Source organism: Palaemon carinicauda, chromosome 16 (genome assembly GCF_036898095.1).
Source record: "Palaemon carinicauda isolate YSFRI2023 chromosome 16, ASM3689809v2, whole genome shotgun sequence".
In the NCBI taxonomy this organism is placed as follows: Eukaryota; Metazoa; Arthropoda; class Malacostraca; order Decapoda; family Palaemonidae; genus Palaemon; species Palaemon carinicauda.
In genome coordinates this window covers 62,604,479-62,629,575 of record NC_090740.1, presented here as the reverse complement: position 1 = coordinate 62,629,575, position 25,097 = coordinate 62,604,479, and the positions used below count along the sequence as shown (strand labels likewise).

At 48.7% G+C, this 25,097-nt stretch overlaps 1 protein-coding gene across 1 annotated transcript in view; it reads left to right on the top strand.

Moving 5' to 3' along the window:
• LOC137655745 (very long chain fatty acid elongase 4-like) overlaps nt 1–25,097 on the top strand; it is a 339,356-nt gene that overhangs the window by 51,009 nt on the left and 263,250 nt on the right. The window lies entirely within an intron of this gene.

The window sequence follows — 25,097 nt, the reverse complement described above, 5'->3', positions numbered from 1 at the left end:
CTCAGAGCCTCGTCCAGTCATCGCTGTCTGCAGGATCTTCATTGGACATTGGATCTGACCAAGGAATTGGGACTTTTGGTCAACCTAGAAAAGTCCCAGCTGATTCCATCCCAAACTATACTGTATTTAGGGATGGAGATTCGCAGTCCAGTTTTTCGGGCTTTTCCGTCTGCCCCCCGAATAGAGCAAGCCCTGCTCAAAGTCCAACTGATGTTGAAGAGAGAACGATGCTCAGTCAGGAATTGGATGAGTCTAGTAGGAACTCTATCATCCCTGGAGCAGTTTGTCTCGCTAGGAAGGCTACACCTTCGACCTCTCCAGTTCCATCTAGCCTTTCACTGGAAAAAGGACAAGACGTTAGAGACGGTGTCAATCCCAATCTCCGAACCAGTAAAGGCAGGCCTAAATTGGTGGAACGACAATATCAGTCTGAGAGAGGGACTTTCCCTAGCAGTTCAGAACCCAAACCACGTACTATTCTCAGACGCGTCGGATTTGGGTTGGGGTGCGACCCTGGACGGTCGGGAATGCTCAGGTCTGTGGACCTCAAGTCAGAGGAGCATGCACATCAACGGCAAGGAGCTTTTGGTAGTCCACCTGGCCTTTATGAACTTCGAGAGTCTCCTTCGAAACAAAGTGGTAGAGATCAACTCCGACAATACCACAGCCTTGGCATACATTTCAAAGCAAGGAGGCACCCACTCCCTGACGCTGTACGAGATCGCAACGGACCTGCTCATTTGGTCAAGAGATCGAGGCATCTCCCTGTTAACGAGGTTTATCCAGGGCGACTTGAACGTCTTAGCAGACTGCCTCAGTCGGAGGGGTCAGGTAATTCCTACGGAATGGACCCTCCACAAGGACGTGTGCAAGAGTCTTTGGGCGACTTGGGGTCAACCCACCATAGACCTCTTTGCAACCTCGATGACCAAGAGACTTCCAATCTATTGCTCTCCAGTCCCAGAGCCAGCAGCAATACACATAGACGCATTTCTTCTAGATTGGTCTCATCTGGACCTATATGCATTCCCACCATTCAAGATTGTCAACAAGGTACTGCAGAAGTTCGCCTCTCACGAAGGGACAAGGTTGACGTTAGTTGCTCCCCTCTGGCCCGCGAGAGAATGGTTCACCGAGGTACTTCGATGGCTGGTAGACTTTCCAAGGAGTCTTCCTCTAAGAGTAGATCTGTTACGTCAGCCCCACGTAAAGAATGTACACCAAAGCCTCCCCGCTCTTCGTCTGACTGCCTTCAGACTATCGAAAGACTCTAGAGCTCGAGGCTTTTCGAAGGAGGCAGCCAGTGCGATTGCAAGAGCGAGGAGAGCTTCTACCATTAGAGTATACCAGTCGAAGTGGGAAGTCTTCCGAGACTGGTGCAAGTCAGCATCTGTATCCTCGTCCAGTACCTCTGTAGCCCAGATCGCTGATTTTCTCTTACACCTGAGAAAAGTTCGCTCCCTTTCAGCTACCACGATCAAGGGCTACAGGAGCATGTTGGCTTCGGTCTTTCGGCATAGAGGCTTAGATCTTTCCAACAATAAAGACCTACAAGATCTCCTTAAGTCTTTTGAAACCTCTAAGGAACGTCGTTTGGCTACTCCTGGATGGAACTTAGACGTGGTCCTAAGGTTCCTCATGTCAGACAGGTTTGAGCCATTACATTCAGCCTCCCTGAAGGATCTCACTCTTAAGACTCTTTTCCTGGTGTGCTTGGCCTCGGCTAAAAGAGTCAGTGAACTTCATGCCTTCAGTAAGAACATCGGCTTTTCTACAGAAAAAGCCACTTGTTCTCTTCAACTTGGTTTCCTGGCCAAAAATGAACTGCCTTCTCGTCCTTGGCCTAAATCTTTTGATATTCCTTGCTTATCAGAGATCGTAGGCAACGAACTGGAAAGAGTGTTATGTCCTGTTAGAGCTCTTAAGTTCTATTTAGCTCGTACTAAGCCATTACGAGGTAAATCTGAGGCGTTATGGTGTTCAGTTAAGAAACCATCCTTGCCTATGTCAAAGAATGCTTTGTCATATTTTATCAGATTTTTAATACGAGAAGCTCATTCCCACTTGAATGAGGAAGACCGATCTTTGCTTAAGGTTAAGACGCACGAAATTAGAGCTATAGCAACCTCCGTGGCCTTCAAGCAAAATAGATCTCTGCAAAGTATCATGGACACGACTTTTTGGAGAAGCAAGTCAGTGTTCGCGTCATTTTACTTGAAAGATGTCCAGACTCTTTACGAGGACTGCTACACACTGGGTCCATTCGTTGCAGCGAGTGCAGTAGTGGGTGAGGGTTCTACCACTACACTTCCCTAATTCCAATATCCTTTTTAATCTGTCTCTTGAAATGTTTTTAATATTGTTTTTTATGGGTTGTACGGAAGGCTAAGAAGCCTTTCGCATCCTGGTTGATTTGGCGGGTGGTCAAAGTCATTTCTTGAGAGCGCCCAGATTAGGGATTTGATGAGGTCCTGTTAGTATGGGTTGCAACCCTTCATACTTCAGCTCCTGGGAGTCCTTCAGCATCCTAAGAGGATCGCTGGGCTTCGTGAGGAAGACAGACTTACAAGGCAGAGTAATCGTCTAAGTCAACTTCCTTACCAGGTACCTATATATTTTGGTTTTGTTATATTGATAACTGTCAAAAACTCTTAGCATATACGCTGTAAACTTAATTAACTCTGGTCTCTACCCACCGCCTTGAGTGTGAATCAGCTATTATATATTCACCGGCTAAGTTAAATATTTAAAAATGATATTTTAATTATAAAATAAATTTTTGAATATACTTACCCGGTGAATATATAAATTAAAGGCCCTCCCTTCCTCCCCAATAGAGACGCAGCGGGACGAGAAGAATTGAAGGGTTTGTTTACATGCAAGAGTGGTATCTGGCCGATAGTTGGCGCTGGTGGGCACACCCGCAACCTTCATAGCGATCGCTCGCGAGTTTTTGAGTGTGTTTTCTGTCGAGCCGCTGAGCAGCAGCTATTATATATTCACCGGGTAAGTATATTCAAAAATTTATTTTATAATTAAAATATAATTTTTCCTAACCATACAAACCTTAGCTCTTTACACATATTTGCCCGCCAGCCCTGTCCCCCAAGGCAAGTCCTACCTCTAGGTGAAGTGAAGCAGTTCACCGGTGTGTGAGGGGGGAGGGATAGCTAGCTACCACTCCCCTACCCCCCGCTAACTAGCGCGGGGGTAATACACCCTTGTTAAATTCTAATGGCTCTTCCTTTCAGCTACGCCGAAAGTAAACCCTATGTAAATAGCTAAGGTTTGTATGGTTAGGAAAAATACAAATTATCTTTGAATTTGTCATATGTCATATATAAACTATAAAAAGACTCATGTCAGTCTGGTCAACATAAAAACATTTACTCCAACTTTGAACTTTTGAAGTTCTACTGATTCAACTACCCAATTAGGAGGATCATTCCACAACTTGGTAACAGCTGGAATAAAACTTCTAGAATACTGCGTAGTATTGAGCCTCATGATGGAGAAGGCCTGGCTATTAGAATTAACTGCCTTCCTAGTATTACGAATAGGATAGAATTGTCCAGGGAGATCTGAATGTAAAGGATGGTCAGAGTTATGAAAAATCTTGTGCAACTTGCATAATGAACTAATTGAACGACGGTGCCAAAGATTAATATCTAGATCAGGAATAAGAAATTTAATAGACCGTAAGTTTCTGTCCAACCAATTAAGATGAGAATCAGCAGCTGAAGACCAGACAGGAGAACAATACTCAAAACAAGGTAGAGTGAAAGAATTAAAACACTTCTTCAGAATAGATTGATCACTGAAAATCTTGAAAGACTTTCTCAATAAGTAAATTTTTTGTGCAATTGAAGAAGACACAGACCTAACGTGTTTCTCAAAAGTAAATTGTTCCGTAACTGAAATACAAACCACGCTATTTAATATGGGTAATTACTTTCGGCGTAGCTGAAATGATGAGCCATTAGAATTTTAACGAGGGTTTACTATCCCACCGCTAGTTAGCGGGGGGTAGAGAGGGTAGCTTGCAACCCCCCCCCCCCCCTCACACACACCTGTGCTTGAGCTCACTTTGCTCTCGGCTCGGGTGGTAGTCAGACGTGTCCACTGTCACCCTCGCCTTCTTTGACAGCCATTGCTAATCTTTTTTGCTTTTCCTTTGACAGAGTGTGTGTTAAGTTGGCCTCTGCGATGCGTAAGTGTCCTGGATTACCTGACCGCCCTTGTGGCACGTATATGTCGGTGGTCGAAACGGACCCCCATACCTTGTGTCCTTATTGTAGGGGCCAGCGGTGTTATAATAATGTGTGTGGTGAGTGTAGGGAGTGGTCTACCTCCCAGTGGGAGAGGTTTTCTCGGCGCCGGAAGAAGAAGTCCAGACGGGATATTTCTCCTTCGAAGGTTTCTTTGAAAGGAGAAAATCCCAAGGGCTCTTCTTCCATGGCCCAAACCTCATCCGAAGCTCCCACTCGATTGGTTTCTTCCGAGAAACTGTCGAGTGGTAGCGTAGGCCGTAGTTCTGTTGACCGATCTCGGGGTTTGGGAGAGGGAGTTGCCTCCCATAGCGAGGCAGCTCCTCCTCCTCCCCCTGGGGAGGATTTTAATGTAAATGTGTCTAATAATGATTTGTTGCAGCTTTGGGCTTCCTTGGGGCTTGAGGGTTCGCCCTCCAAGGAAACCTTGTTTGACATGATCAGGTTGGGGGCAGCTATCAAACAATCGCCGACTTTAGCAGAGGTTGATCCTCTGTCTATCGTCAACGTTGTTGTGGCAGAGGCTTCCGATGAGTTGTATCAAACCTCTGCTCGTGATGTTGCTGATGTGGCTGAAGGCTTAGTTCCCCCTCCGAACATCCTTCGAGGGAGGAACTAAGTCCAACGTTCTCTCCTGCCGGTGATTCTCCCCCTCGTGGGAGTTCACTCACAGAGACTCCTCTTCTTAGGACTGCTGATGGTCAGCCCGCTGACCCCACGGCCCCCAGAGGGCGTATGAGGCGTAAAACCCGCCTTCCTTCACCTCACAAGGGTGTTAGGCGGTGCCTCTTCAGTTCATCATCTACGCAGTCGGCCGCAGAGGAACTTAGCTGTCGTTCTCTAACTCTACCAGCTACATCCCTGGTCCTCTCTGCAGATCGTTCGCGATCTCCTTCGGTGGAAGGTCGTCCTTACAAAGGGCACGCCGACCTTCCACCCGCCAGACCTGCTGACCTGCCGTCACCGTTCTTGGCTGCTGACGCGCTGTGGGCGCCAACTCATCCCGTTGTAAAACGGGCAACGGTCCCTTCGGGCCATAAAGGGCTTTCGCACAACGATCACCTGCGGTGCAAGCGCTCACCTGCTGATGTTCCTGTTATAGCGCGCCAGCGCTCACCTGGGCACCAAAGCTCACCTGCGCGCCAGCGCTCTCCTGTTCGCCAGCGCACTACTGCGCGACCTCATCCTGATGCGCGCCCCCGTTCTCCTGCGCGCAAGCGCTCGCCTACGCTCCAACGCTCTCCTGCGCGCCAGCGCTCACCTGCGCGCCAATGATCTCCTGCTCGCCCACGATCTTCTGATCTGGGCGCAATGGGGAAGGTAACCTCTTCCCCTGCTCTCCAGCGCTCTCCAACGCGCCATCGATCGCTGAAGCGCCATCGGACCCCGCCTGCTCGCCATCCTTCACCTGCACGACATCGCACACAGTCTCAGACGCGCGCCCGCGAGATTGCACACGCGCGCCCTGCGCGCCCACCACCACAGCCAGATGTGCGCTCTCATGCGCGCCCTCGCGCAAGGGATATATCTCCTGCGCGCGCGCCCAACGTTATCGCCCTGACGGGCTCTTCGGCCAGATCCTGCATGTGAACAATCGCCTTCGCGCGCACGAGCGCTCATCCAGCCTTCTGCGTGCCCTCTGCCATCTCCAGCCCGCACCCCTGCGCGCCATCGCTCGCCCGCGCGCCATCGCTCGCCCGCGCGCCATCGCTCGCCCGCGCGCCATCGCTCGCCCGCGCGCCATCGCTCGCCCGCGCGCCATCGCTCGCCCGCGCGCCATCGCTCGCCCGCGCGCCATCGCTCGCCCGCGCGCCATCGCTCGCCCGCGCGCCATCGCTCGCCCGCGCGCCATCGCTCGCCCGCGCGCCATCGCTCGCCCGCGCGCCATCGCTCGCCCGCGCGCCATCGCTCGCCCGCGCGCCATCGCTCGCCCGCGCGCCATCGCTCGCCCGCGCGCCCGTGCGCCATCGCTCGCCCGCGCGCCATCGCTCGCCCGCGCGCGCCGCGCGCCATCGCTCGCCCGCGCGCCATCGCTCGCCCGCGCGCCATCGCTCGCCCGCGCGCCATCGCTCGCCCGCGCGCCATCGCTCGCCCGCGCCCTTGCGCGGGCGCCAACATCCGTGCGCCCGCGCTCGAACAATCTCCCGCGCGCGACCCAGGGCAAATCCCATCGCGCGAGCGCCAGCGCGATCCCACTCGTGAGGCTGCAGGACAATGCGCGGCCAGGTCATCATCGTCGCGTCCCCCCCCTCACCCCGCAAGCGCAAAACAGCGCGCTCGCCGGAGGGATTGAGGACTCCGGATGGGTCCAGGGACTTTTCTCCTTCTTCTTTTCAGGCAAACCCTCCTTTGGTAACTCCTCCTAGGGATCGAACGATCCCCTTCCCTCCAGAGGGAGTTTCTGACAGCTGCGGCTGCCTTGGTTTGGGTCCCTGGTCAGAGCGGTCATGCAGGCTTTTAAGCCTGTTCTCTCTGAGCTGGGCCACAAATCATTGGCAGCTTCTACTCCCCTGAAGAGGAAGAGAGGAGTATCTGACGTGGTAACTTCTCCAAGGGCGAAGCTGACTCCTCGGAAGTCTTTGAGGAAGGCCTCCTCACCCCCCAGACTTTCACTCCCTCCCCTTCGGACGAAGATTTCCCGTCCTCAGGGGAGTCACACGAGGTGAGGCGTTCCCCCATAACACCAATGAGGGAAACCCCACCTCGCACCGGGAATTCTTCTCGGGTAGGGTGGAGAAGAGTCTCCCACCATCACTGTTGGAGTCCTGCATCCCTCTCAGGAGGGAGTCGAAGGACTCTAAGACTTTGCCTAAGTCGTCCTCAAGGATTAGACCAGAGCCAGCCAAGCCCTCAGAGAACGTCCACGAGTCCCCCCAAGAAGAGCCTTTGGGGACAAGAGACTTTGCTGCTTGCCCTTTAGGAGGGGAGCTGCAGGAATGAGAGCATGCGTTCTGGCAGGTTCTGACCCTTATGAGGAATCTCAATGGGTTTGCGGACCCAGAGATTCCCCTCGTGAGGGCAAGGACATGGTCTTGGACAGAGTCTTTGGGACTCAAAAACCCTCAAAGGCCAGTGCAGCTTTGCCCTGGTCTCAAGGGGTTAAGAGTGCCAGAGACAAGGTCGAAGGCCAGCTCTCCGAGCTTGCCTTCTCCAGCCGATCCAGCGCCGTTAACAAACTCCTCCCGCCTCCTCGTGTCCATCAGAGAATGTACTTTGACATCATGGAGGAAAGAAACTTGTTTAGCTCTTCCCCTACACCACTCTATGGAAGAGCTTACCAGGGGAGTCCCTCTAGAGAGACACTCCAACCGGCAAGTCTCATTCTCGGCAACGGAGATCCTTAGCCAGGAGAAGGTGGCGAAGTGTGCCATGCAGGCAACTTTGTGGCTGGACATCTGGCTAGGGTCTCTGGGCATCCTATTATGATCTGAGGACTGGTCAAAAGAGAGTTCCAGGAAGGCCATGGAGACCTTTTTACTCTCAGGCACTTGTACAATCGAGTTTCTAGCCCACCAAGTCTCGAACTTGTGAGCTAATACCATCTTGAAACGTCGAAATGCGGTGTCTGAGAGATTCCACCAAAAGGTCCCCAGTACTGAGATCAGCAGGCTCAGACATTCCTCCATCTTGGGGAAGAACTTGTTCGAGACTAAGGACGTGGAACAGGCGGCTGAGAGGTGGAGGAAGTCCAACCAGGACTCTCTCCTACATAGAGCTTTAACATCAAAGCCCTATAAACCTCCAGCAATCCAGCAATCACGTCCTACCAAGACCACGAAACAGGCAGCTACGGAGAAGACAATGGTGTCTAATCCCTTTCCTGTCAAGGACAAGAAAGGCAAAAAGTCCTCCAGGGGAGGAAAGAATCCTAGAGGGAGCTGCCGAGGCCGTAAACGCTAGGATTGGCAGTACCCCTGCATGTTCACCAGTGGGGGGATGCCTACAAAGTTGCGCAAACAAGTGGCAGCAACTCGGGGCCGATTCCTGGACGATTTCCGTAATCAGTCAAGGATATCGCGTCCCGTTCACTACATCTCTACCTCCCCTGACAGTGAATCCAGTGTCGTTGAGCTCCCTTGCCATGGGATCAGCAAGGGGCAAGCCCTTCGGGCAGAAGTCGAGACCATGTTGAAGAAGGGCGCTCTCCAAGAGGTCGTTGATGGGTCCCCATTCTTCTTCAGTTGACTCTTTCTTGTAAAGAAGGCGTCAGGAGGATGAAGACCAGTCATCGACCTCTCAGCTCTGAACAGGTTTGTCAAGCTGACCCCGTTCAGCATGGAGACTGCAGACACGGTCAGACTTGCAGTGAGACCGCAAGACTTCATGTGTACACTGGACCTGAAGGACGCGTACTTCCAGATCCCAGTCCATCCGTCTTCAAGGAAGTACTTAAGATTCAGCCTAGACAACAAGATCTACCAGTTCAAGGTGCTGTGTTTTGGTCTCTCCACAGCACCACAGGTTTTCACCGAGATATCGTCGTGGGCACACAGGATCGGCATCCATCTCCTCTGTTATCTGGACGACTGGCTGATCCTAGCAGACTCGGAGTCAGCCCTTCTTCAACACCGAGACAAACTTTTTGGACTTTGCCAAGATCTGGGGATCATGGTAAATCTCGAGAAGTCTTATCTGCTTCCCACTCAAAGACTGGTATATTTAGGCATGATCATAGACACCGATCTCCACAAAGCCTTCCCATCAGACAACAGGATAGCAAGGCTGAGGAGGGTCGCGAGTCCTTTCCTCAGACGAGAAGAGCTTCCAGCCTAATCGTGGTTACGTCTCCTCGGTCACCTCTCATCCTTGGCCCGTCTAGTTCCCAACGGTTGCTTCAGAATGAGATCCCTCCAATGGTGACTCAAGTCCCGGTGGAATCAAGATCACGATTCCCCGGACGTCATGATCCCTATGGGTCCTGCGGAACAGATGGACCTTCAGTGGTGGGTGACAGATGAGAACCTATGAAGGGGGGTGGATCTTCTCGTCCTCCCCCCGTATTTGATGCTGTTTTCGGACGCCTCAGAGAAAGGGTGGGGGGCCCACGTTCTGCATCACAGGACCTCAGGCCTGTGGTCAGAATCAGAAAAATATCTCCATATAAATCTGCTTGAAATGAAGACCGTATTCCTGGCCCTTCAACAGTTCCAACAATACCTGGCCGGTCACTCTGTGGTGGTGATGAGCGACAACACCACAGTAGTGGCTTACATCAACCAGCAAGGAGGTACCTTTTCAAAGCAACCATCCCATCTCGCAGTAGAGATACTGAGATGGACCGAAGTCCGCTCGATTCCACTGTCGGCTCGCTTCATTCCAGGCAAGATTAATGTGCTCACCGACAGTCTGAGCAGAGCGTCTCAGATAGTGAGTACCGAGTGGTCTTTGGATCATCTAGTAGCCAACAAAGTCCTGACTTTGTGGGGTTCCCCGACTGTGGATCTGTTCGCTACAGCGCTGAACTTCAAGCTCCTGCTGTACTGCTCCCCAGTCCCGGATCCCTAGGCACTCTGGCGAGATGCCTTCCAACAATGGTGGGACAACATCGACGTGTACGCCTTTCCGTCGTTCTATCTGATGAGGAGGGTACTCAACAAGACCAGAATATCGGTCAATCTCTCGATGACCCTCATAGCTCCGCTATGGCATCACGCTGAATGGTTTCCAGACCTTCTGCAACTCCTCACGCAACTTCCGAGAGAACTCCCTCCAAGCCACGAGCTACTCAAACTACCACACGCCAACATCTTTCATAAAGCCGTAGCTTCGCTACGACTTCACGCCTGGAGACTATCCAGCATCTCACTGAGAGAGGATTTTCGCAACAAGTTGCGAACAGGATGTCTGGACACCTGCGAAGGTCATCCGCAGGGGTCTACCAGGAAAAGTGGCGAGTTTTCTGTGGTTGGTGCCGTGGAAAGGGTATCTTTCCACTCGATGCCACTATTCCAGTAATAGCGGAGTTCTTTGTGTATTTGCGAGAATAAATGCGCCTTTCTGTCTCGGCAGTGAAAGGCTATCGCTCAGCCTTAAGTCTAGCCTTCAGGCTCAAAGGAGTGGACATTTCTTCCTCGCTGGAACTCTCCCTACTCATACGAAGTTATGAACTTACCTGCCCTCAGTCGGAAGTGAGACCTCCTCCATGGAATATGGTTCGAGTTCTCAGGTGTCTTAAGAGACCTCCTTACGAACCATTACGCCAGGCTTCAGATCGCCACCTAACTTGGAAGACGGTGTTCCTACTAGCTTTGGCCTCGGCCAAGCGAGTCAGTGAACTTCATGGTCTCTCGTAGGACATCGCCCATTCAAGGGGATGGGGGGAGGTAACGTTCAGATTCATCCCTGAATTTGTTGCTAAGACTCAGAATCTGGGAGTGCCGGACCCTCGGTTCGACTCTTTCCAGATTTCGAGTCTTCGTTTCTTTAACAGATGACCCAGACCATCTCCTACTGTGTCCAGTAAGGAGTCTGAGGATATCTTAAAAGAACGGCTGCAGTTAGTCCCCAAGTGCAGGAATTGTTTGTGAGCACTGGGAGAACAAAGAGGAGGGTTACCAAAAATACCATCTCGGCATGGATTCGTAGGGTGATCCATCTGTCCCTGAATCCTGACCCTCCTCCGTCACGTCGCCCTAGAGCACATGGTGTCGGGCGTAGCTACGTCCCTGGCCTTCAAGAAGAACTTTTCAGTGATACAGGGTCTACAAGCGGGGGTGTGGAAGCGTCAGACGACCTTCACAGCCCACTACCTGCAAGACGTGACCCACAGGAGGCTTGATACGTTCTCTATCGGCCCTGTGGTGGTTGCACAACAGCTGGTTTAAAACCTCAGGCTCCTTAATGGACAAGTAGCAGAAGGTTGAGGGCATTGTTTCCCGGTCTTAGTCTGCATGAATGAAAAGGTTTGTCTGGCCCTTATTCTTTTCTTCATCCTCCCCTCTCTTGGGGAAAGCAGCATCCTGGGTTCTCTGCACAGCTGACCTAGAACCACTGCAGGTAAACCATGTTTCCTTGTGTTCCTAGTATTAAGCTAATACTGTCACATCCCCATACCCTGATGTGGTGGTATTGGGAGAGTCCTAGCCTAAAGTTTCCATCTAAAGGACTACAGGTCAACTTCCTAGGATGAGTCACACTTCATACCTTCACACACAGCTTACATAGGCTGCAGCCCTTGAGCAGCAAGGTTCTAGCGAGGCGCAGGGACTCCTTATTGTTGAGTGCTGACACACTCAGATACTGAGTCCCCGGGCAAAGCCAAAAGACAGTACTGGCTGGGACTTGCCACTCTTCCTAAGGGGTGAGTCACCCATATTAAATAGCGTGGTTTGTATTTCAGTTACGGAACAAATGACAAATTCGTAGGTAATTTGTATTTTTCCTAACTATACAAAACTTGCCCGCCAGCCCTATCCCCCGTGAAGTCCTACCTCTAAGCAAAGTGAGCTCAAGCACAGGTGTGTGTTAAGGGAGGGGGGCGGGTAGCAAGCTACCCTCCCTACCCCCCGCTAACTAGCGGTGGGGTAGTAAACCCTCGTTAAAATTCTAATGGCTCGTCATTTCAGCTACGCCGAAAGTAATTACCCATATTAAATAGCTTAAGCTTGTATAGTTAGGAAAAATACAAATTACCTACGAATTTGTCATTTTTCTGTCAAGAATCACACCTAAAATTTTAAAAGAGTCATACAAATTTAAAGAAACTTTATCAATACTGAGATTCAGATGTTGCGGAGCCACCGTCCTTGACTTACTTACAATCATACTTTGAGTTTTTTTAGGATTCAACTTCATACCCCATAATTTGCACCATGCACTAATTTTAGCTAAATCTCTATTAAGGGATTCATCAACCCCAGATCTACATTCAGGGGATGGAATTGATGCAAAGAGAGTAGCATCATCTGCATATGCAACAAGCTTGTTTTCTAGGCCAAACCACATGTCATGTGTATATAGCATGAAAAGTAAGGGGCCAAGAACACTACCCTGTGGAACACTGGATATCACATTCCTTTACTCACTATGGTGCCCATCAACAACAACTCTTTGAGATCTATAACTTAAAAAATCAATAATAATGCTAAGAAACGACCCACCCACTCCCAACTGTTTGAGTTTGAAAATAAGGGCCACAGGATTAACACAGTCAAAGGCAGCAATAAAATCAAGGCCAATCATACAAACTTCCTGACCACAGTCAAAGGGATTTCTGTACAGCATTGGAGATTGTAAAAAGGGCATCACATGCTCCAAGGCCTTTACGAAAACCAAATTGCAAACTAAGGAATAGATGATTACCTTCAGCAAACCTGTTAAGACTTTTTGCTAGAAGACGCTCAAAAACTTTAGATAATATGGGAGTTATGGAAATTGGGCGGTAATCAGTGGGACTTGAGCTACCACAAACACCTTTACATAGAGGAGTAACATTACCAATCCTCCAACAAGTGTTAAAAGCTCCTCCTGCTAACTTGCGCAAAATAACAGATAACTTTGGACCTAAGAAATCTGCTGTCTTTATAAAAAACAATGAAAAAATACCATTTGGGTCTACACCTCCATGAGCATCAAGGTCCATTAACAAAGCTTTATTTTAAACATCTGACTTACCTGGTGGATATATATATATAGCTTTAGTCTCTGACGTCCCAACAGAAATTCAAAACTCGTGGCAATCGCAGATTGAGTAGCCAGGTGTACAACCAGTGAGCCCTCACGCGACGGTACTTAGAACCACTCCCTGTATCTTCAGATTTTCTCTGCTGCTCACGCAGGCAGCATCGTCGGATATTCACTCGTTATTAACCTAAATTTTGGAGTTATCTTGGTGATGAATTCCTAAATTGGTTATTGGCATTCACGTATTTTGGTTTTGTTTGGTATTTGATCGCTATATTTATAGCTTGAAAGATAGGATTAGAAGTTTTTTCAACCTACTGTAAACTAACGGAAAACACAATGGCGGTAGGTAAACACCCCGCCTACTCTCTGACGTCACAGTCATATGATGTAAGCTATAGTATGACTTGCAATTTCTTTCTTTTTCTACAAAGAATGATAAGTGAATACCATCTTATAAGATAAAAGGATTATGTTATTTTAAGAAAATGTTTGCCCGTTTAGTATACTTTCTTTAGATAATCTTCGATCTGTTTTCAAAGATTAACTAAACTAGCTTTCAGTTTAATTTACGCTACGCAGTTCTCAGTCAATCGATACAGTATTACAAATTTCTTTGTATCGTTATTTATGAAAAGTAAATTCTTCTTAAAAACGAAAGTATTTAAGTTTTATAAGATAAAAAGGAATATGTTATTTTACAAAAATATTTGTCCTTTCTATTCATGACAATCGATATAGTCTCACGATTCTTTGTATCGTTGTTTACTTGTTCGTTTTTGGGAATACTAATATTTTTCGTATAATATATATAGATGTTCCAATTGTAAAATGTGACCAATCATCTTTTATTGGAAACCCTTAAGTAATAAGGGTTGTTTACTTTTATATATATATATACTTTATTCCTATATCTGTTCATTTGATATTTTATATAAAATATTTTGTTACATTTCATATAGGATTCAGAGAATACCTATTGCTTACTAATTCAAGCCCTTGACAGAATAGTAATATCTCTCACAACGGGCATGTCTACCTTTGGTCTTATGTGAAAGAGTTCAAAAGTCCAAGTTTTTAGTGCTAAATTAGTGCAGCAAATTTATGCAATACAGTGGAGGGTGCTTCTGCTCGTACCTGTCGTTATCCTAGCCTTAGACCTCTTCCAAGCTCCCCAACCCCTGGGAGAAGGAATGTCGATCGGCGAAAGGAAACGAGAGGCGTTAGCTTGGCGCCGACTGTCTTGTAAGACCCGAGCAGAAGTCCCCTCGAGCGTTCCTGTTGACGCTTCCCAGAACGCTCGCCCTCGCTGTAGGTAAGGCGAGGTAAAAGTGTTATCTTCATTGTGTTGACTCAGCTCACAGACAGAGCTGGCGGCTTACATATTTCACTTCCTTCTAGAAGGACGCCGAGCGTTAAGGAATGGACTACATCACGCCAAGCGTTGAGTAGCTGGAAGTCATGACACGTAACACCGAGCGTGACGTCATTGAGCTGCCAGCAGGACGTCATTAAACAGGCATGACGTCATCGAGCTTCCAGTAGGACGTCGAGCATCCAGCAGGACGTCGAGCATCCAGCAGGACGTCGAACGTCCAGCACTGCTTACAATGCTGTAAGAGTTTGACACGATGTTTGGAACTTTGGATGAGCGATTGTTCTAGACGCGAACGTCGTAGTTCCGAGCGTCTGAATCGCGAGCGCCATTATTCCGAAAGTCATGTGGTGCCGAATGTCAAGCGGTTGCATGGCGTCAAGCGTCCTGCAGTTGGACTTGACGTCGAGTGTCAAGCAGTTAAACAGGACGCCGAGTGTCTAGCATAGTTCTGAGCGTCTAAATCGCGAGCGTTTAGTTGTGAGCGTCTAAATTGCGAACGTCATTGTTCCAAGAGTCACGTGACGCTGAATGTCAAGCAGTTGCATGGCGTCTGGCTTCCAACAGTTGAACTCGACGTCGAATGTTAGGCATTTAGACGTGACGCCGAGTGTCATGCAGTTCCATGGCGTCAAGCTTCCAGCAGTTGGACTTAACGTCGAGTGTCTAGCAGTTAGAGGTGACACCGACCGTCAAACAGTTGCATGGCGTCAAGAGTCCAGCAGTTGGACTTGACGTCGAGTGTCAAGATCGCGAACGTCTTAGTTCCTATCGTAATGACCGTGAGGGTCTAGTGTTGGAACAGTTGTTATGCCAGGCACTATATTAAAAGATTCAGAAATGAATATTAACTGGAAAGATATTATTTTCTCAGACCAAGGCCCGCTTGGACTAACTCTTGGTGTCTGTTGTAGGGCGAGAATTAAACCTCTAAAAGCATTGAGGCCAGAATTCAGGACCTTAGGGAGTTGACTCCTAGGAAACAAGACATCTCTACCTCGATTAGAGACTTGTAGGGGGAAGGGATTGACGATCTCTTTTCCTTTATTTATCTTTTAGTGGAATTTTCTTAGGAGAAGTTCCTAAGATCCTTCTCCCTTCAGTTGACTTTAAGAAACTCATGAAAGTTTTTTCTGAAGTTTCCAATTTATTTTGTGGCTGGCTGCTCCTCGTCCCGCCTTCAGAGTTTTTGCTAAGGAAGGTGTCGAAGGAGTCTCTGTTTGCTAAGATGGTGCTGGTAGGGCAGTGCAATAGCACATCCTCAATGCAGTATAAAGAGCCTAACTGCAGATGTTGGTGCAGCAACACTTTCAGGTGGAGCAGCAGGAAGTGCATTAGTCCTTTTTTAGAGAAGGCAGTGTACCTTTTTTGCTGTGTGCTCGTGGACGTAGGTCTTTGGTGTCTTGAATTTGATCCTCTGTCAAAACCCTGAGCAACAATGCTGCAGTACAACCGGCTTTGTGAGAGAAGTTGTTGTACATAGAAAAATTCTCGATCATCTAATAGAGCTTGAGGATGATGGGAGACTGGATGTGATGAGGCTTAAAAACCTATGAAGCCAGCTTCCTTATCAGGTATGCCAGGATAGCAAAGGTGGAGGTCTAGACACGTTAAGGTCGAGGACCTGTTGGCAGCCCCACAGAGACTTTTACAGCCCCCTGGGTGGATCGCTGAGTCTCTTAAGGAATGCATGCAATGAAGCAGGATAACTTTGCACCACCCCTTTTTTCTTCCTCTCTTCTCCTTCAAGAGTTGGTCAAAAGACACAGGTTTTGGTGTCTAAATCTGCAAGGAAGTTTCTACATACTTTTTCTCTAAACTGCACAGACAACAGTAGGAGCCAGACTTAACTACTTCTAGCAAGCCTGGGAGAGGAGAGGAGCAGACCTTTGGTCCGTGCTATTACTAAAGGATGGATGCGAAATCTTTTCCCTAGTGAAACCTCCTTTATTATATCTCCAATAGACCTCTCTGCCAAATACAGAGAGGAGCCTAAGAGACAGACTATGCAACATACTCCGGATAGCAAGGTTGGTAGCGTCGCGGATTTCTATTATAGAGGTCCCGAGTTCGGTCCCCGCCAGGGACGCGAATACCGTGAGACCTTCTACCGGGGGGTACTCCCAGGGTGGCGCCTGGGGGGGGAGGTTAGAGGGGACTAGTGATAGTCCCTGGTGGCTAATGGTCGCCCGAGGAGGACGATGTAAATCGTCTCTGGAGACCTAAAACCCGCAACTTTAACTTTTATTTTTAAATCTCTCTTTTTAGAGAGGGAGGCTATTGTCCGGTCCTGGATGCCACTGCTCTCAACGCCCTCGTTCAGAAGACAAAGTTCTCCATGGAGACATCGAAGTCAGTCCTTATAGCAGTAGGAAAGGTCCACTTGATGGTCTCTTTAGACCTCCAGGATGCTTACATCCACTCCTCATCCATCCGAACTTCAAGCAATACCTGAAGGTTCGTGTATAGGAGGAAGTTGATCAGTTTTGGGCTCTTTGTTTCAGTCTAAGCACCACCCCTCAAATAGAGGGTGCGTATGTTAGGACCTGTCGTTCTTCTACTCCATAGACCTCTTCCAAGGAATGTCGACCTTAAAACTTCTTACAAGCTCCCTATCCCCTGGGAGAAGGAATGTCGAATGACAAAGGAAACGAGAGGCTTTAGCTCCCGAGCAGACGCCTCTTCGAGCATACCTATTGACGCTTCTCAGGACGCTCACCTTCATCATAGGAAAGGTGAGGTAAAAGTTTTTTCATCATCTTCGGATGACGCAGCGTACAGAAGAGGCTGGCATCAACTTACGGACCTCTGAAGAGGAAGGTGGACATGGTCAATACGCGTCCTATCATGACACGCAAGCTTCTGGTTGTAGTCTTTTGAGCAGTCCTGAGCATTTTTTCTCTCTACCGAAGAAAACTCTCCTACCTAACATCCTTTAAGGATGTCGGCAACTGTCAAATAACGTCCAACTCACCCAGTTGCAGGACAGTTGTCTGAGCCTAGCATGACATCGGTTCATGCTCCTTCTCCACCATTAAACTGGTTATCGTCTTCTGGACTCTCTGCGTGTTTTTTAAACGGTGTAGAAAGAGAGCTTGTGGTAGACGTTACGTCTCCTGTACCACAACAGGTTGACCCTATTTTTATTATGCTGCTAGATATGCAACAGATGCTCTCTCCACTCATACTAGTTTATCAGCCTGCGAACAACAAGAGAGTAGCAGGCCTGGACCCTGAGTGTCGGGTAACTTCACACCTGGACACCAAGCGTAGTGAGGCTACTAGTCGAGATGTTCTTGATGACGAACGTCTTTACGGCTCCCTAGTTAAATGTCATATTTTAGCCATTTTAACCCAAGGAGTCAAGCAGACAGACGTGATGTCGAATGTCCACCTAATGGGACGTCGAGCTTCCAGCGGAACATGATGTCCTGCAGGACGTGACGTCGAGCTTCCAGCAAGACGTGATGTCGAGCTTCCAGCAAGACGTGACGTCGAGCGTCTATCGGGACGCGATGTCAACCATCAAGCAAAATGCGACCCCGAGCGTCAAACAGCTCGTGACATGGACTTGTACGCATTTCCACTGTTCAATTCATTACAAAGTGATGCAAAAGTTTGTGTGACACGAAAGTAACGGCACTCTAGTGGCCCTCTTTTGGCCCTCAGAGAGTGGTTCACAGAGGTTCTGCAATGGATGGTAGACTCTCAAAGAAGTCTTTCATTAAGAGTGGATTTACTCACCGTATTCATGGCACAAAGACTTGGACCTTTCTAATGTTAAAGACCTACAGAAACTTTGCAAATCATTTGAAACATCAAAGCAACAGCTCCAGGATTCACCAGTTTGGAATCTGAATATTTTCCTGAAGTTCACTATGAGTGACAGGTTTGAGCCCTTGCATTCAGCTTCATTTAAGGACCTAACAATGAAAGGACTATTTTTGGTCAGTCTGGCGACAGCTCATAGAGTCAGTGGGATTCTTGCTTTTAGCTTAAATGATTGTTTTTTTCTAGATCACAAAGCTATCTGCTCATTGCAGTTAGGCTTTCTCGCCAAGAACGAACGCCCTTCTCAACCTTGACCCAAGGCTTTTGAGATTCCGAACTTTTCGGATGTGGCTGGCGAGGAGTTAGAGAGAGTCCTGTGCTCAGTAAGAGCCCTGAAGTTATATCTGAACTGAACGAAAGAGTTGCGAGGCTAGTCGGAAGCTCTTTGGTGCTCGGTCTATAAGTCCTCGTTACAGATGTCGAAGAATGCTCTTTCATTCTTCATCAGGCTCTTAATTAAGAGGCTCGTGCACTTTGCAGTAAGGCAGACTGCAAGTTTTTATAAAGGCCAAAACGCTTGAAGTTAAAACTGTAACAACCTCGGTGGCCTTCAAGCAGACTAGATAGTAGCAAAGCATTAAGGACACAACCTTTTAGAGTAGTAAATCTGTGTTGGCTTCACATTATTTGAAACATGTCCAGACTCTTTTTGAGGACTGCTTCACTCTGGGACCATTCGTAGCAGCGAGTGCCATAGTGGGGGAAGGATCCACCACTACATTCCCGTAATCCTAATACTGTACCCTTTTCTTCTCTTGGAACTTTTGTATTTTTATGGTTGCTGGGAGATTGGTCGAAAGTCTTCCACAATCATTGATTTTAGCAGGTGGTCAATTTTGTTCCTTGAGAGAGCCCGGAACAAGGGTATTGGTTGAGGTCCTGTCAACATAGAGGTTTTTACACCGGTTTGACAGCTCCCAGAGGTCTTCAGCCCCCTGAGTGGATCGCTGGGCCTCATAAAGAAAGCGGACTAATGACTAGTATCATAAAAGTCAGCTCCCTTATCAGGTAAGAAACCCTTAAGCTTGTTATTTAACTCTTAAGTAATATTCCAACAATGTTGGCTGTCTCTGACCCTCCACCAAGGGTGTCAATCAGCTATATATATATATCCACCGGGTAAGTCATATTTTTAAAAATTATATTTTCATTATAAAATAAATTTTTGAACATACTTACCCGGTAGATATATATAATTTAACTCCCTCCCTCCTCCCCTCTAGAGACCTATGGGCATGGAAAATCTGAAGATACAGGGAGTGGTTCTAAGTACCGTCGCGTGAGTGCTCACTGCTGGTACACCTGGCTACTCAATCTGCGATTGCCGCGAGTTTTGAATTTCTGCCGGGACATCAGCGACTAAAGCTATATATATATCCACCGGGTAAGTATGTTCAAGAATTTATTTTATAATGAAAATATCATATTTCACGAGATCGAAAAGCTAAACTAGTTAGTTTAGCCTCAGGAAAACATGAATGAGGAAGTTCAAGTTTTTATGAATAGAACTTACTTGGCAGTTATATATACATAGCTAATTATCTCTATTTCGGCAGAATTTTTCTAAACTAGGCAAACGCCTTGTGGTGGTTGGGTGGTAACACCCGTTAAAGGGTGGTAGGAGGAATCATTCCCGTTTTCTGTTCTTCAGTTCATCTCTGCCGGCCGGATCGACAACACGTTGGTCCGTCATTAAGAGTTTTTCTTCGCTTTCCCTGCTCTGTGTACCAGTCTGCTTTTTTGGTGAAGTACTCTGATTTGGGGTTTTGGCGTTCGTGTATTTTGTTTTCTCTTAGCTTTTTTGCTGTTTTTCATTATGAGTGAAAAGAGTCATTACCGTATCTGTGCGAATGAGGAATGTAAGGTGAGACTACCGAAAATGGCGGTAGACCCTCACACCGTTTGTTCTAATTGTAGGGGTTTTTTTTGTGCCCTTGATAATAGGTGCGGGGAATGTAAGGTTTTGGATGAGAAAGATTGGTTAATTGTGAAGCGCTATGTGCGTAAGCTAGAGCTCGATAGAGTTAGGAGAGCTTCTAGGTCTAAGTCTAAGTCTGTTAGGGGTAAGGAAGACGAACTTAGCGTAGATTTATCTATTGAACCTATAATTGATTCCTCTTTGGAAGTTGATCCTTCCCTTGAGGTAGTAACTCCTGCACCTCCTACAGGTTCCGTATCTACGGATGACCCTCGGTACGCTTGCCTGGCGGCCGAGTTGAAGGCCATTAAAGAACAACTGGAGGCCTTTAAAGGTAAGGAAAGTGAAAGTGCTTGTGTTAGTGCAGTGGAGGTGGCGACTGACCGAATCTGTCATACCCCTAGGCCTAGACCTCTACCAAGCTCCCAGGACCAAGGGAGAAGGTACGTCGATGACCGAAAGGGGGTGAGAGGTACGTACCCTCGGTCAGCCGTCGCCTCAGACAGTCCTGTTGTCGATTCCGAGGCTGCTCTTGACCGTCACGGGAAAGACGTGTCGGATGTGTTGTTTTCATCTCCGAATTCGTCCAGACGTAAATGGAAGTTTGAAGCTTCAAGACCTACTAAGAGGAGATGGAACCGCGACGAACGGCCTCGTTCTTTCTCTCCCGGTTCTAGCAGTTATGAACCTTGTCCGTCGGAGGATGATTTCGACTCCGTGCCTGTGAAAAGGGCGAAGCCTACTGCCGAAGATCCTCCCCCTTCTACGAGTGTTATTCGTCAGCCCCCCCCCCTTCGGGGCCGCAAGACCCAGCTGATGTTGCTAAATCCTTTATGTCTGTCATGCAGGAACAACTTTTGACATTAGTGCAAGCCTTTAGCCGCCCTCACGCCCAGTCTGACAGACGTAAAGATGACTCGTTACCGATTAAGAAGTCTGCTTCTAAGAGAGAACGGAGTTCTTCTTTAAAGAAAACTTCTCCCTCTCTACGCCAGGATGAGGAATGTGTGCTTTCGCCAGGCGATACTTCTTCGCGATAACAGGGCGATACGGTTTCTCGTTCTCGATACCGGGACGATACCTTATCGAACGATGCTGCTTCTCGTTCTCGATGCCAAGACGATACCGCCTCCCGTTCACGATACCAGCACGATACCTCCTCTCGTTTGCTTCGCCACGACGATACCTCCTCTCGTTCGCTTCGCCACGACGATACCTCCTCTCGTTCACGACGCCACGACGATACCGACCCTAGTTCTCGACGCCATGACGATACCGCCTCTCGTTCACGACGCCACGACGATACCGCCTCTCGTTCTCGCCGCCACGACGATACCGCCTCTCGTTCTCGCCGCCACGACGATACCGCCTCTCGCTCTCGACATCAGAACGACTCTGCCTCTCGTTCTCGGTCCCAGGGCGATACCACCCTGCCTCTTCGGGACGATACTGCCTCTCGTCCCAAGGATTCTTCTAGCGCGGGACTCCAGGATGCAACCCGTCATTTGCAGGATGATGCCTTTGATTTGCCCTTGTTGGGTTCTAAGGATCCTTCTTCTCTTTCGAAGGATGTGGATCAGGACCTCGAGGATGTTTCTGATGACGATGATAATCCTGCCGACGCTGCGGGAGATTACAAAGTTCTCTCTCGCTCCCTTCTTGAACTTTTTGGAGAGGAATTCCAACCTGCTGCCCCTCAATCTCCTCAGTCCCAATTTAACAGAAAGAAGGCCAAGAAACAGTCGGCCTTCATCAAGATGAAGCTGTCTATCTCCGCAAAGAAGGCTCTCACGAAGATTGATGACTGGATGAAGGAGCGGAGACAAACAGTTAAGACTTCCTTCTCGTTTCCACCAGCTCGTCTTGCTTCAAGAGCGGGTATGTGGTATGCAACTGGAGAACCTTTGGGTCTGGGAGTGCCTTCCTCCTCCAAGGGTGACTTCTCTGGTTTAGTGGACTCTGCTAGAAGGCATGCTCTCAACTCAGCCAAGGTCATGTGGTCGATGTCGGAGCTGGATCATCTCCTCAAAGGTATTTTTAGAGCCTTTGAGGTTTTTAGTTTCCTAGACTGGTCGCTTGGGACTCTCGCAAGGAAAACTGACCAGATGGAAGGATCTAGGGACCTTACCAGTATTATGTCCTACAGTATATGGATAAGGCCCTCAGAGATGGGGCGAATGAGTTGGCGGCTCTGTTCTCAGCTGGGGTCCTAAAGAAGAGAGCTCTGCTTTGCTCTTTTGCTTCTAGGTCTGTTACCACTGCACAAAAGTCTGAGCTTCTTTACGCCCCCCTCTCTCAACATCTTTTTCCTGAGTCCCTGGTTAATGACATTACGCTTTCTCTGGCCCAAAAAGCCACCCAAGACCTTTTATCTCGTTCTGCTCGTAAGCCCTTGGCAGCCCCTCCTTCTTCTTTGAAACGGGAGGAAAGGAGATTCCAGCACCCCTTTCGGGGCAGGACTACTTCAAGACCAGATTTTAGAGGGAGAAGGCAAGAATCAGGACCAAGATCTACCAGGGGTTCTTTCAGACCTCGCTCCAGAAAATGAAGTTCGTCTCCTCCAGACAGTAGGCGCAAGACTGTCAGGTTTTTGGCAGTCTTGGAAGAGGAGAGGGGCGGACACCTGGTCCCTCTCAGTCATCAAGGAAGGATACAAGATCCCCTTTCTGAAAAAACCTCCTCTCGCAGATGCTCCGCTGGCCTTAGTAGCCCGGTACTCAGATCCGGGGAAACAGAAGGCCCTAGTAGACCTTGTCGACCAAATGCTAGACAAGGGGGCGATAGGACCGGTTCGGGATCTATCCTCCCCAGGCTTTTACAATCGCCTGTTTCTGGTCCCCAAGAACTCGGGCGGATGGAGACCCGTCCTGGATGTCAGCGCTCTCAACGTATTTGGGGAGAAGACAAAGTTCTCCATGGAGACGACTCCAGTCGGTGCTGGCGTCAGTACGTCCAGGGGACTGGATGGTGTCCCTCGACTTGCAGGACGCATATTTCCATGTCCCCATCCATCCGACTTCGAGGAAGTACCTGAGACTTGTAATGCAGGGCAAGTGCTTCCAATTCAGAGCTCTTTGCTTCGGTCTCAGCACGGCTCCTCAAGTCTTCACCAGGGTAATGGCGAATGTGTCAGGTTGGCTGCATCAGGAGGGGATAAGGATATCCTTCTATCTGGACGATTGTCTGGAGGATTTACGGAAGACTTTTATGATGGCTCAAGATCTAGGCCTGGTCATCAACAGGGAGAAGTCTCAGATCAGACCGAATCAGACTATTCTCTATTTGGGGATAGTTCTGAATTCAGTTCTTTTTCGGGCTTCTCCCTCTCAGGAAAGACAGACCAAGTGTCTCGTAAAAGTCAGAACTTTCCTGGACAAGAAGAGATGCACAGCGAAGGAGTGGATGAGTTTGCTGGGGACTCTATCCTCCCTCGAACAGTTTGTCTCTCTGGGGAGACTCCACCTAAGGCCTCTTCAGCACTTTCTTTCGAAGACGTGGAACAGAAAGATGCAGGAAGACTCCTTTTCCTTCCCCATTCCAATAGAAGTCAAGACTCTTCTGAAGTGGTGGCTGGACCCAACCTTGTTAGGGGAAGGGATCTCCTTACACAAGAAGAACCCAGACCTAGTGTTGTTTTCAGACGCATCAGAGTCAGGGTGGGGGGCAACACTAGGAAGCAAGGATGTCTCAGGCTATTGGGAAGGAATTCAGCTGGGATGGCACGTCAACAACAAGGAGCTGATGGCCATTTTTCTGGGGCTAAAGGCCTTCAAGGACTTGGTGTCTGGGAAGATTGTGGAGGTCAACTCAGACAACACCACAGCTCTTGCTTACATCAGGAAGCAAGGAGGGACTCACTCTCTGTCTCTGTTCGAGACAGCAAGAGAGCTCCTTCTTTGGGCGAAGGAGAACAGGATAAACCTGCTGACGAGGTTTGTTCAGGGACAGAAGAATGTGAGGGCGGACATGCTCAGCAGGAAAGGGCAGGTCCTTCCCACAGAATGGACCCTCAACCAACAGGTCTGTCAGAGTCTCTGGAGGCTGTGGGGGAGACCCCTCATCGATCTTTTCGCCTCTAACTTATCCAAGAGGATCCCCATCTATTGCTCCCTAGTTCCGGACAAGGAGGCAATAGCAGTAGACGCCTTTTTGATGGATTGGACGGGGATGGACACTTATGCTTTTCCCCCGTTCAAGATCATCAATCTGGTAGTCAGGAAATTCGCCCTCCTCGATTCGGGACGGATGATCCTGATAGCTCCGTTCTGGCCGATGAGGGAATGGTTCACGGAGGTGGTGGACTTGTTGATGGACTTTCCAAGAAGCCTCCCTGCAAGTCCAAATCTGCTCAGACAACCCCACTTCGAGAGATATCATCAAAACCCCCTCGCTCTCAATCTGACTGCCTTCAGACTATCGAGTCAGATCAAGAGGCTTTTCAGCGCAAGCTGCGAAAGCCATCGCCAGAGCGAGGAGGGTCTCTTCGCAGAGGGTCTACCAGTCCAAGTGGGAGACTTTTAGAGCTTGGTGTAGGAAGCACAAGATTTCCTCATCCACTACCTCTGTGAGCCAGATTGCGGATTTCTTGTTGTACCTCAGGCAGGACGCTAAGCTAGCTGTGTCCACTTTCAAGGGGTACAAAAGTATGCTCTCTTCCGTCTGTCGGCATAGAGGCTTGGACTTGTCTCGCGATAAGGACTTACATGACCTCTTGAAGTCTTTTGAGACGACCAAGCAGACCCAGTTAAAGCCCCCTTCTTGGAACCTTGATGTGGTTCTTAAATTTCTGTGCACCAAGAGATTTGAGCCCATCTCACAGGCTCCCCTTAGGGAGGTTACCAAGAAGACCCTCTTTCTTTTGGCCTTAGCAACAGCTAAAAGAGTTAGTGAAGTCCATGCAATTGAAAAACAGGTAGGCTTCAATCTGAATGGGGCAGTTTGTGCCTTGAGATTAGACTTTCTCGCTAAGAACGAGAACCCTTCTAAGCCCTGGCCGAGGACCTTTGAGGTTCCTAACTTGACCAACCTAGTGGGTCAAGAGCAAGAGAGGCTGCTCTGTCCAGTACGAGCCCTCAAGACCTAC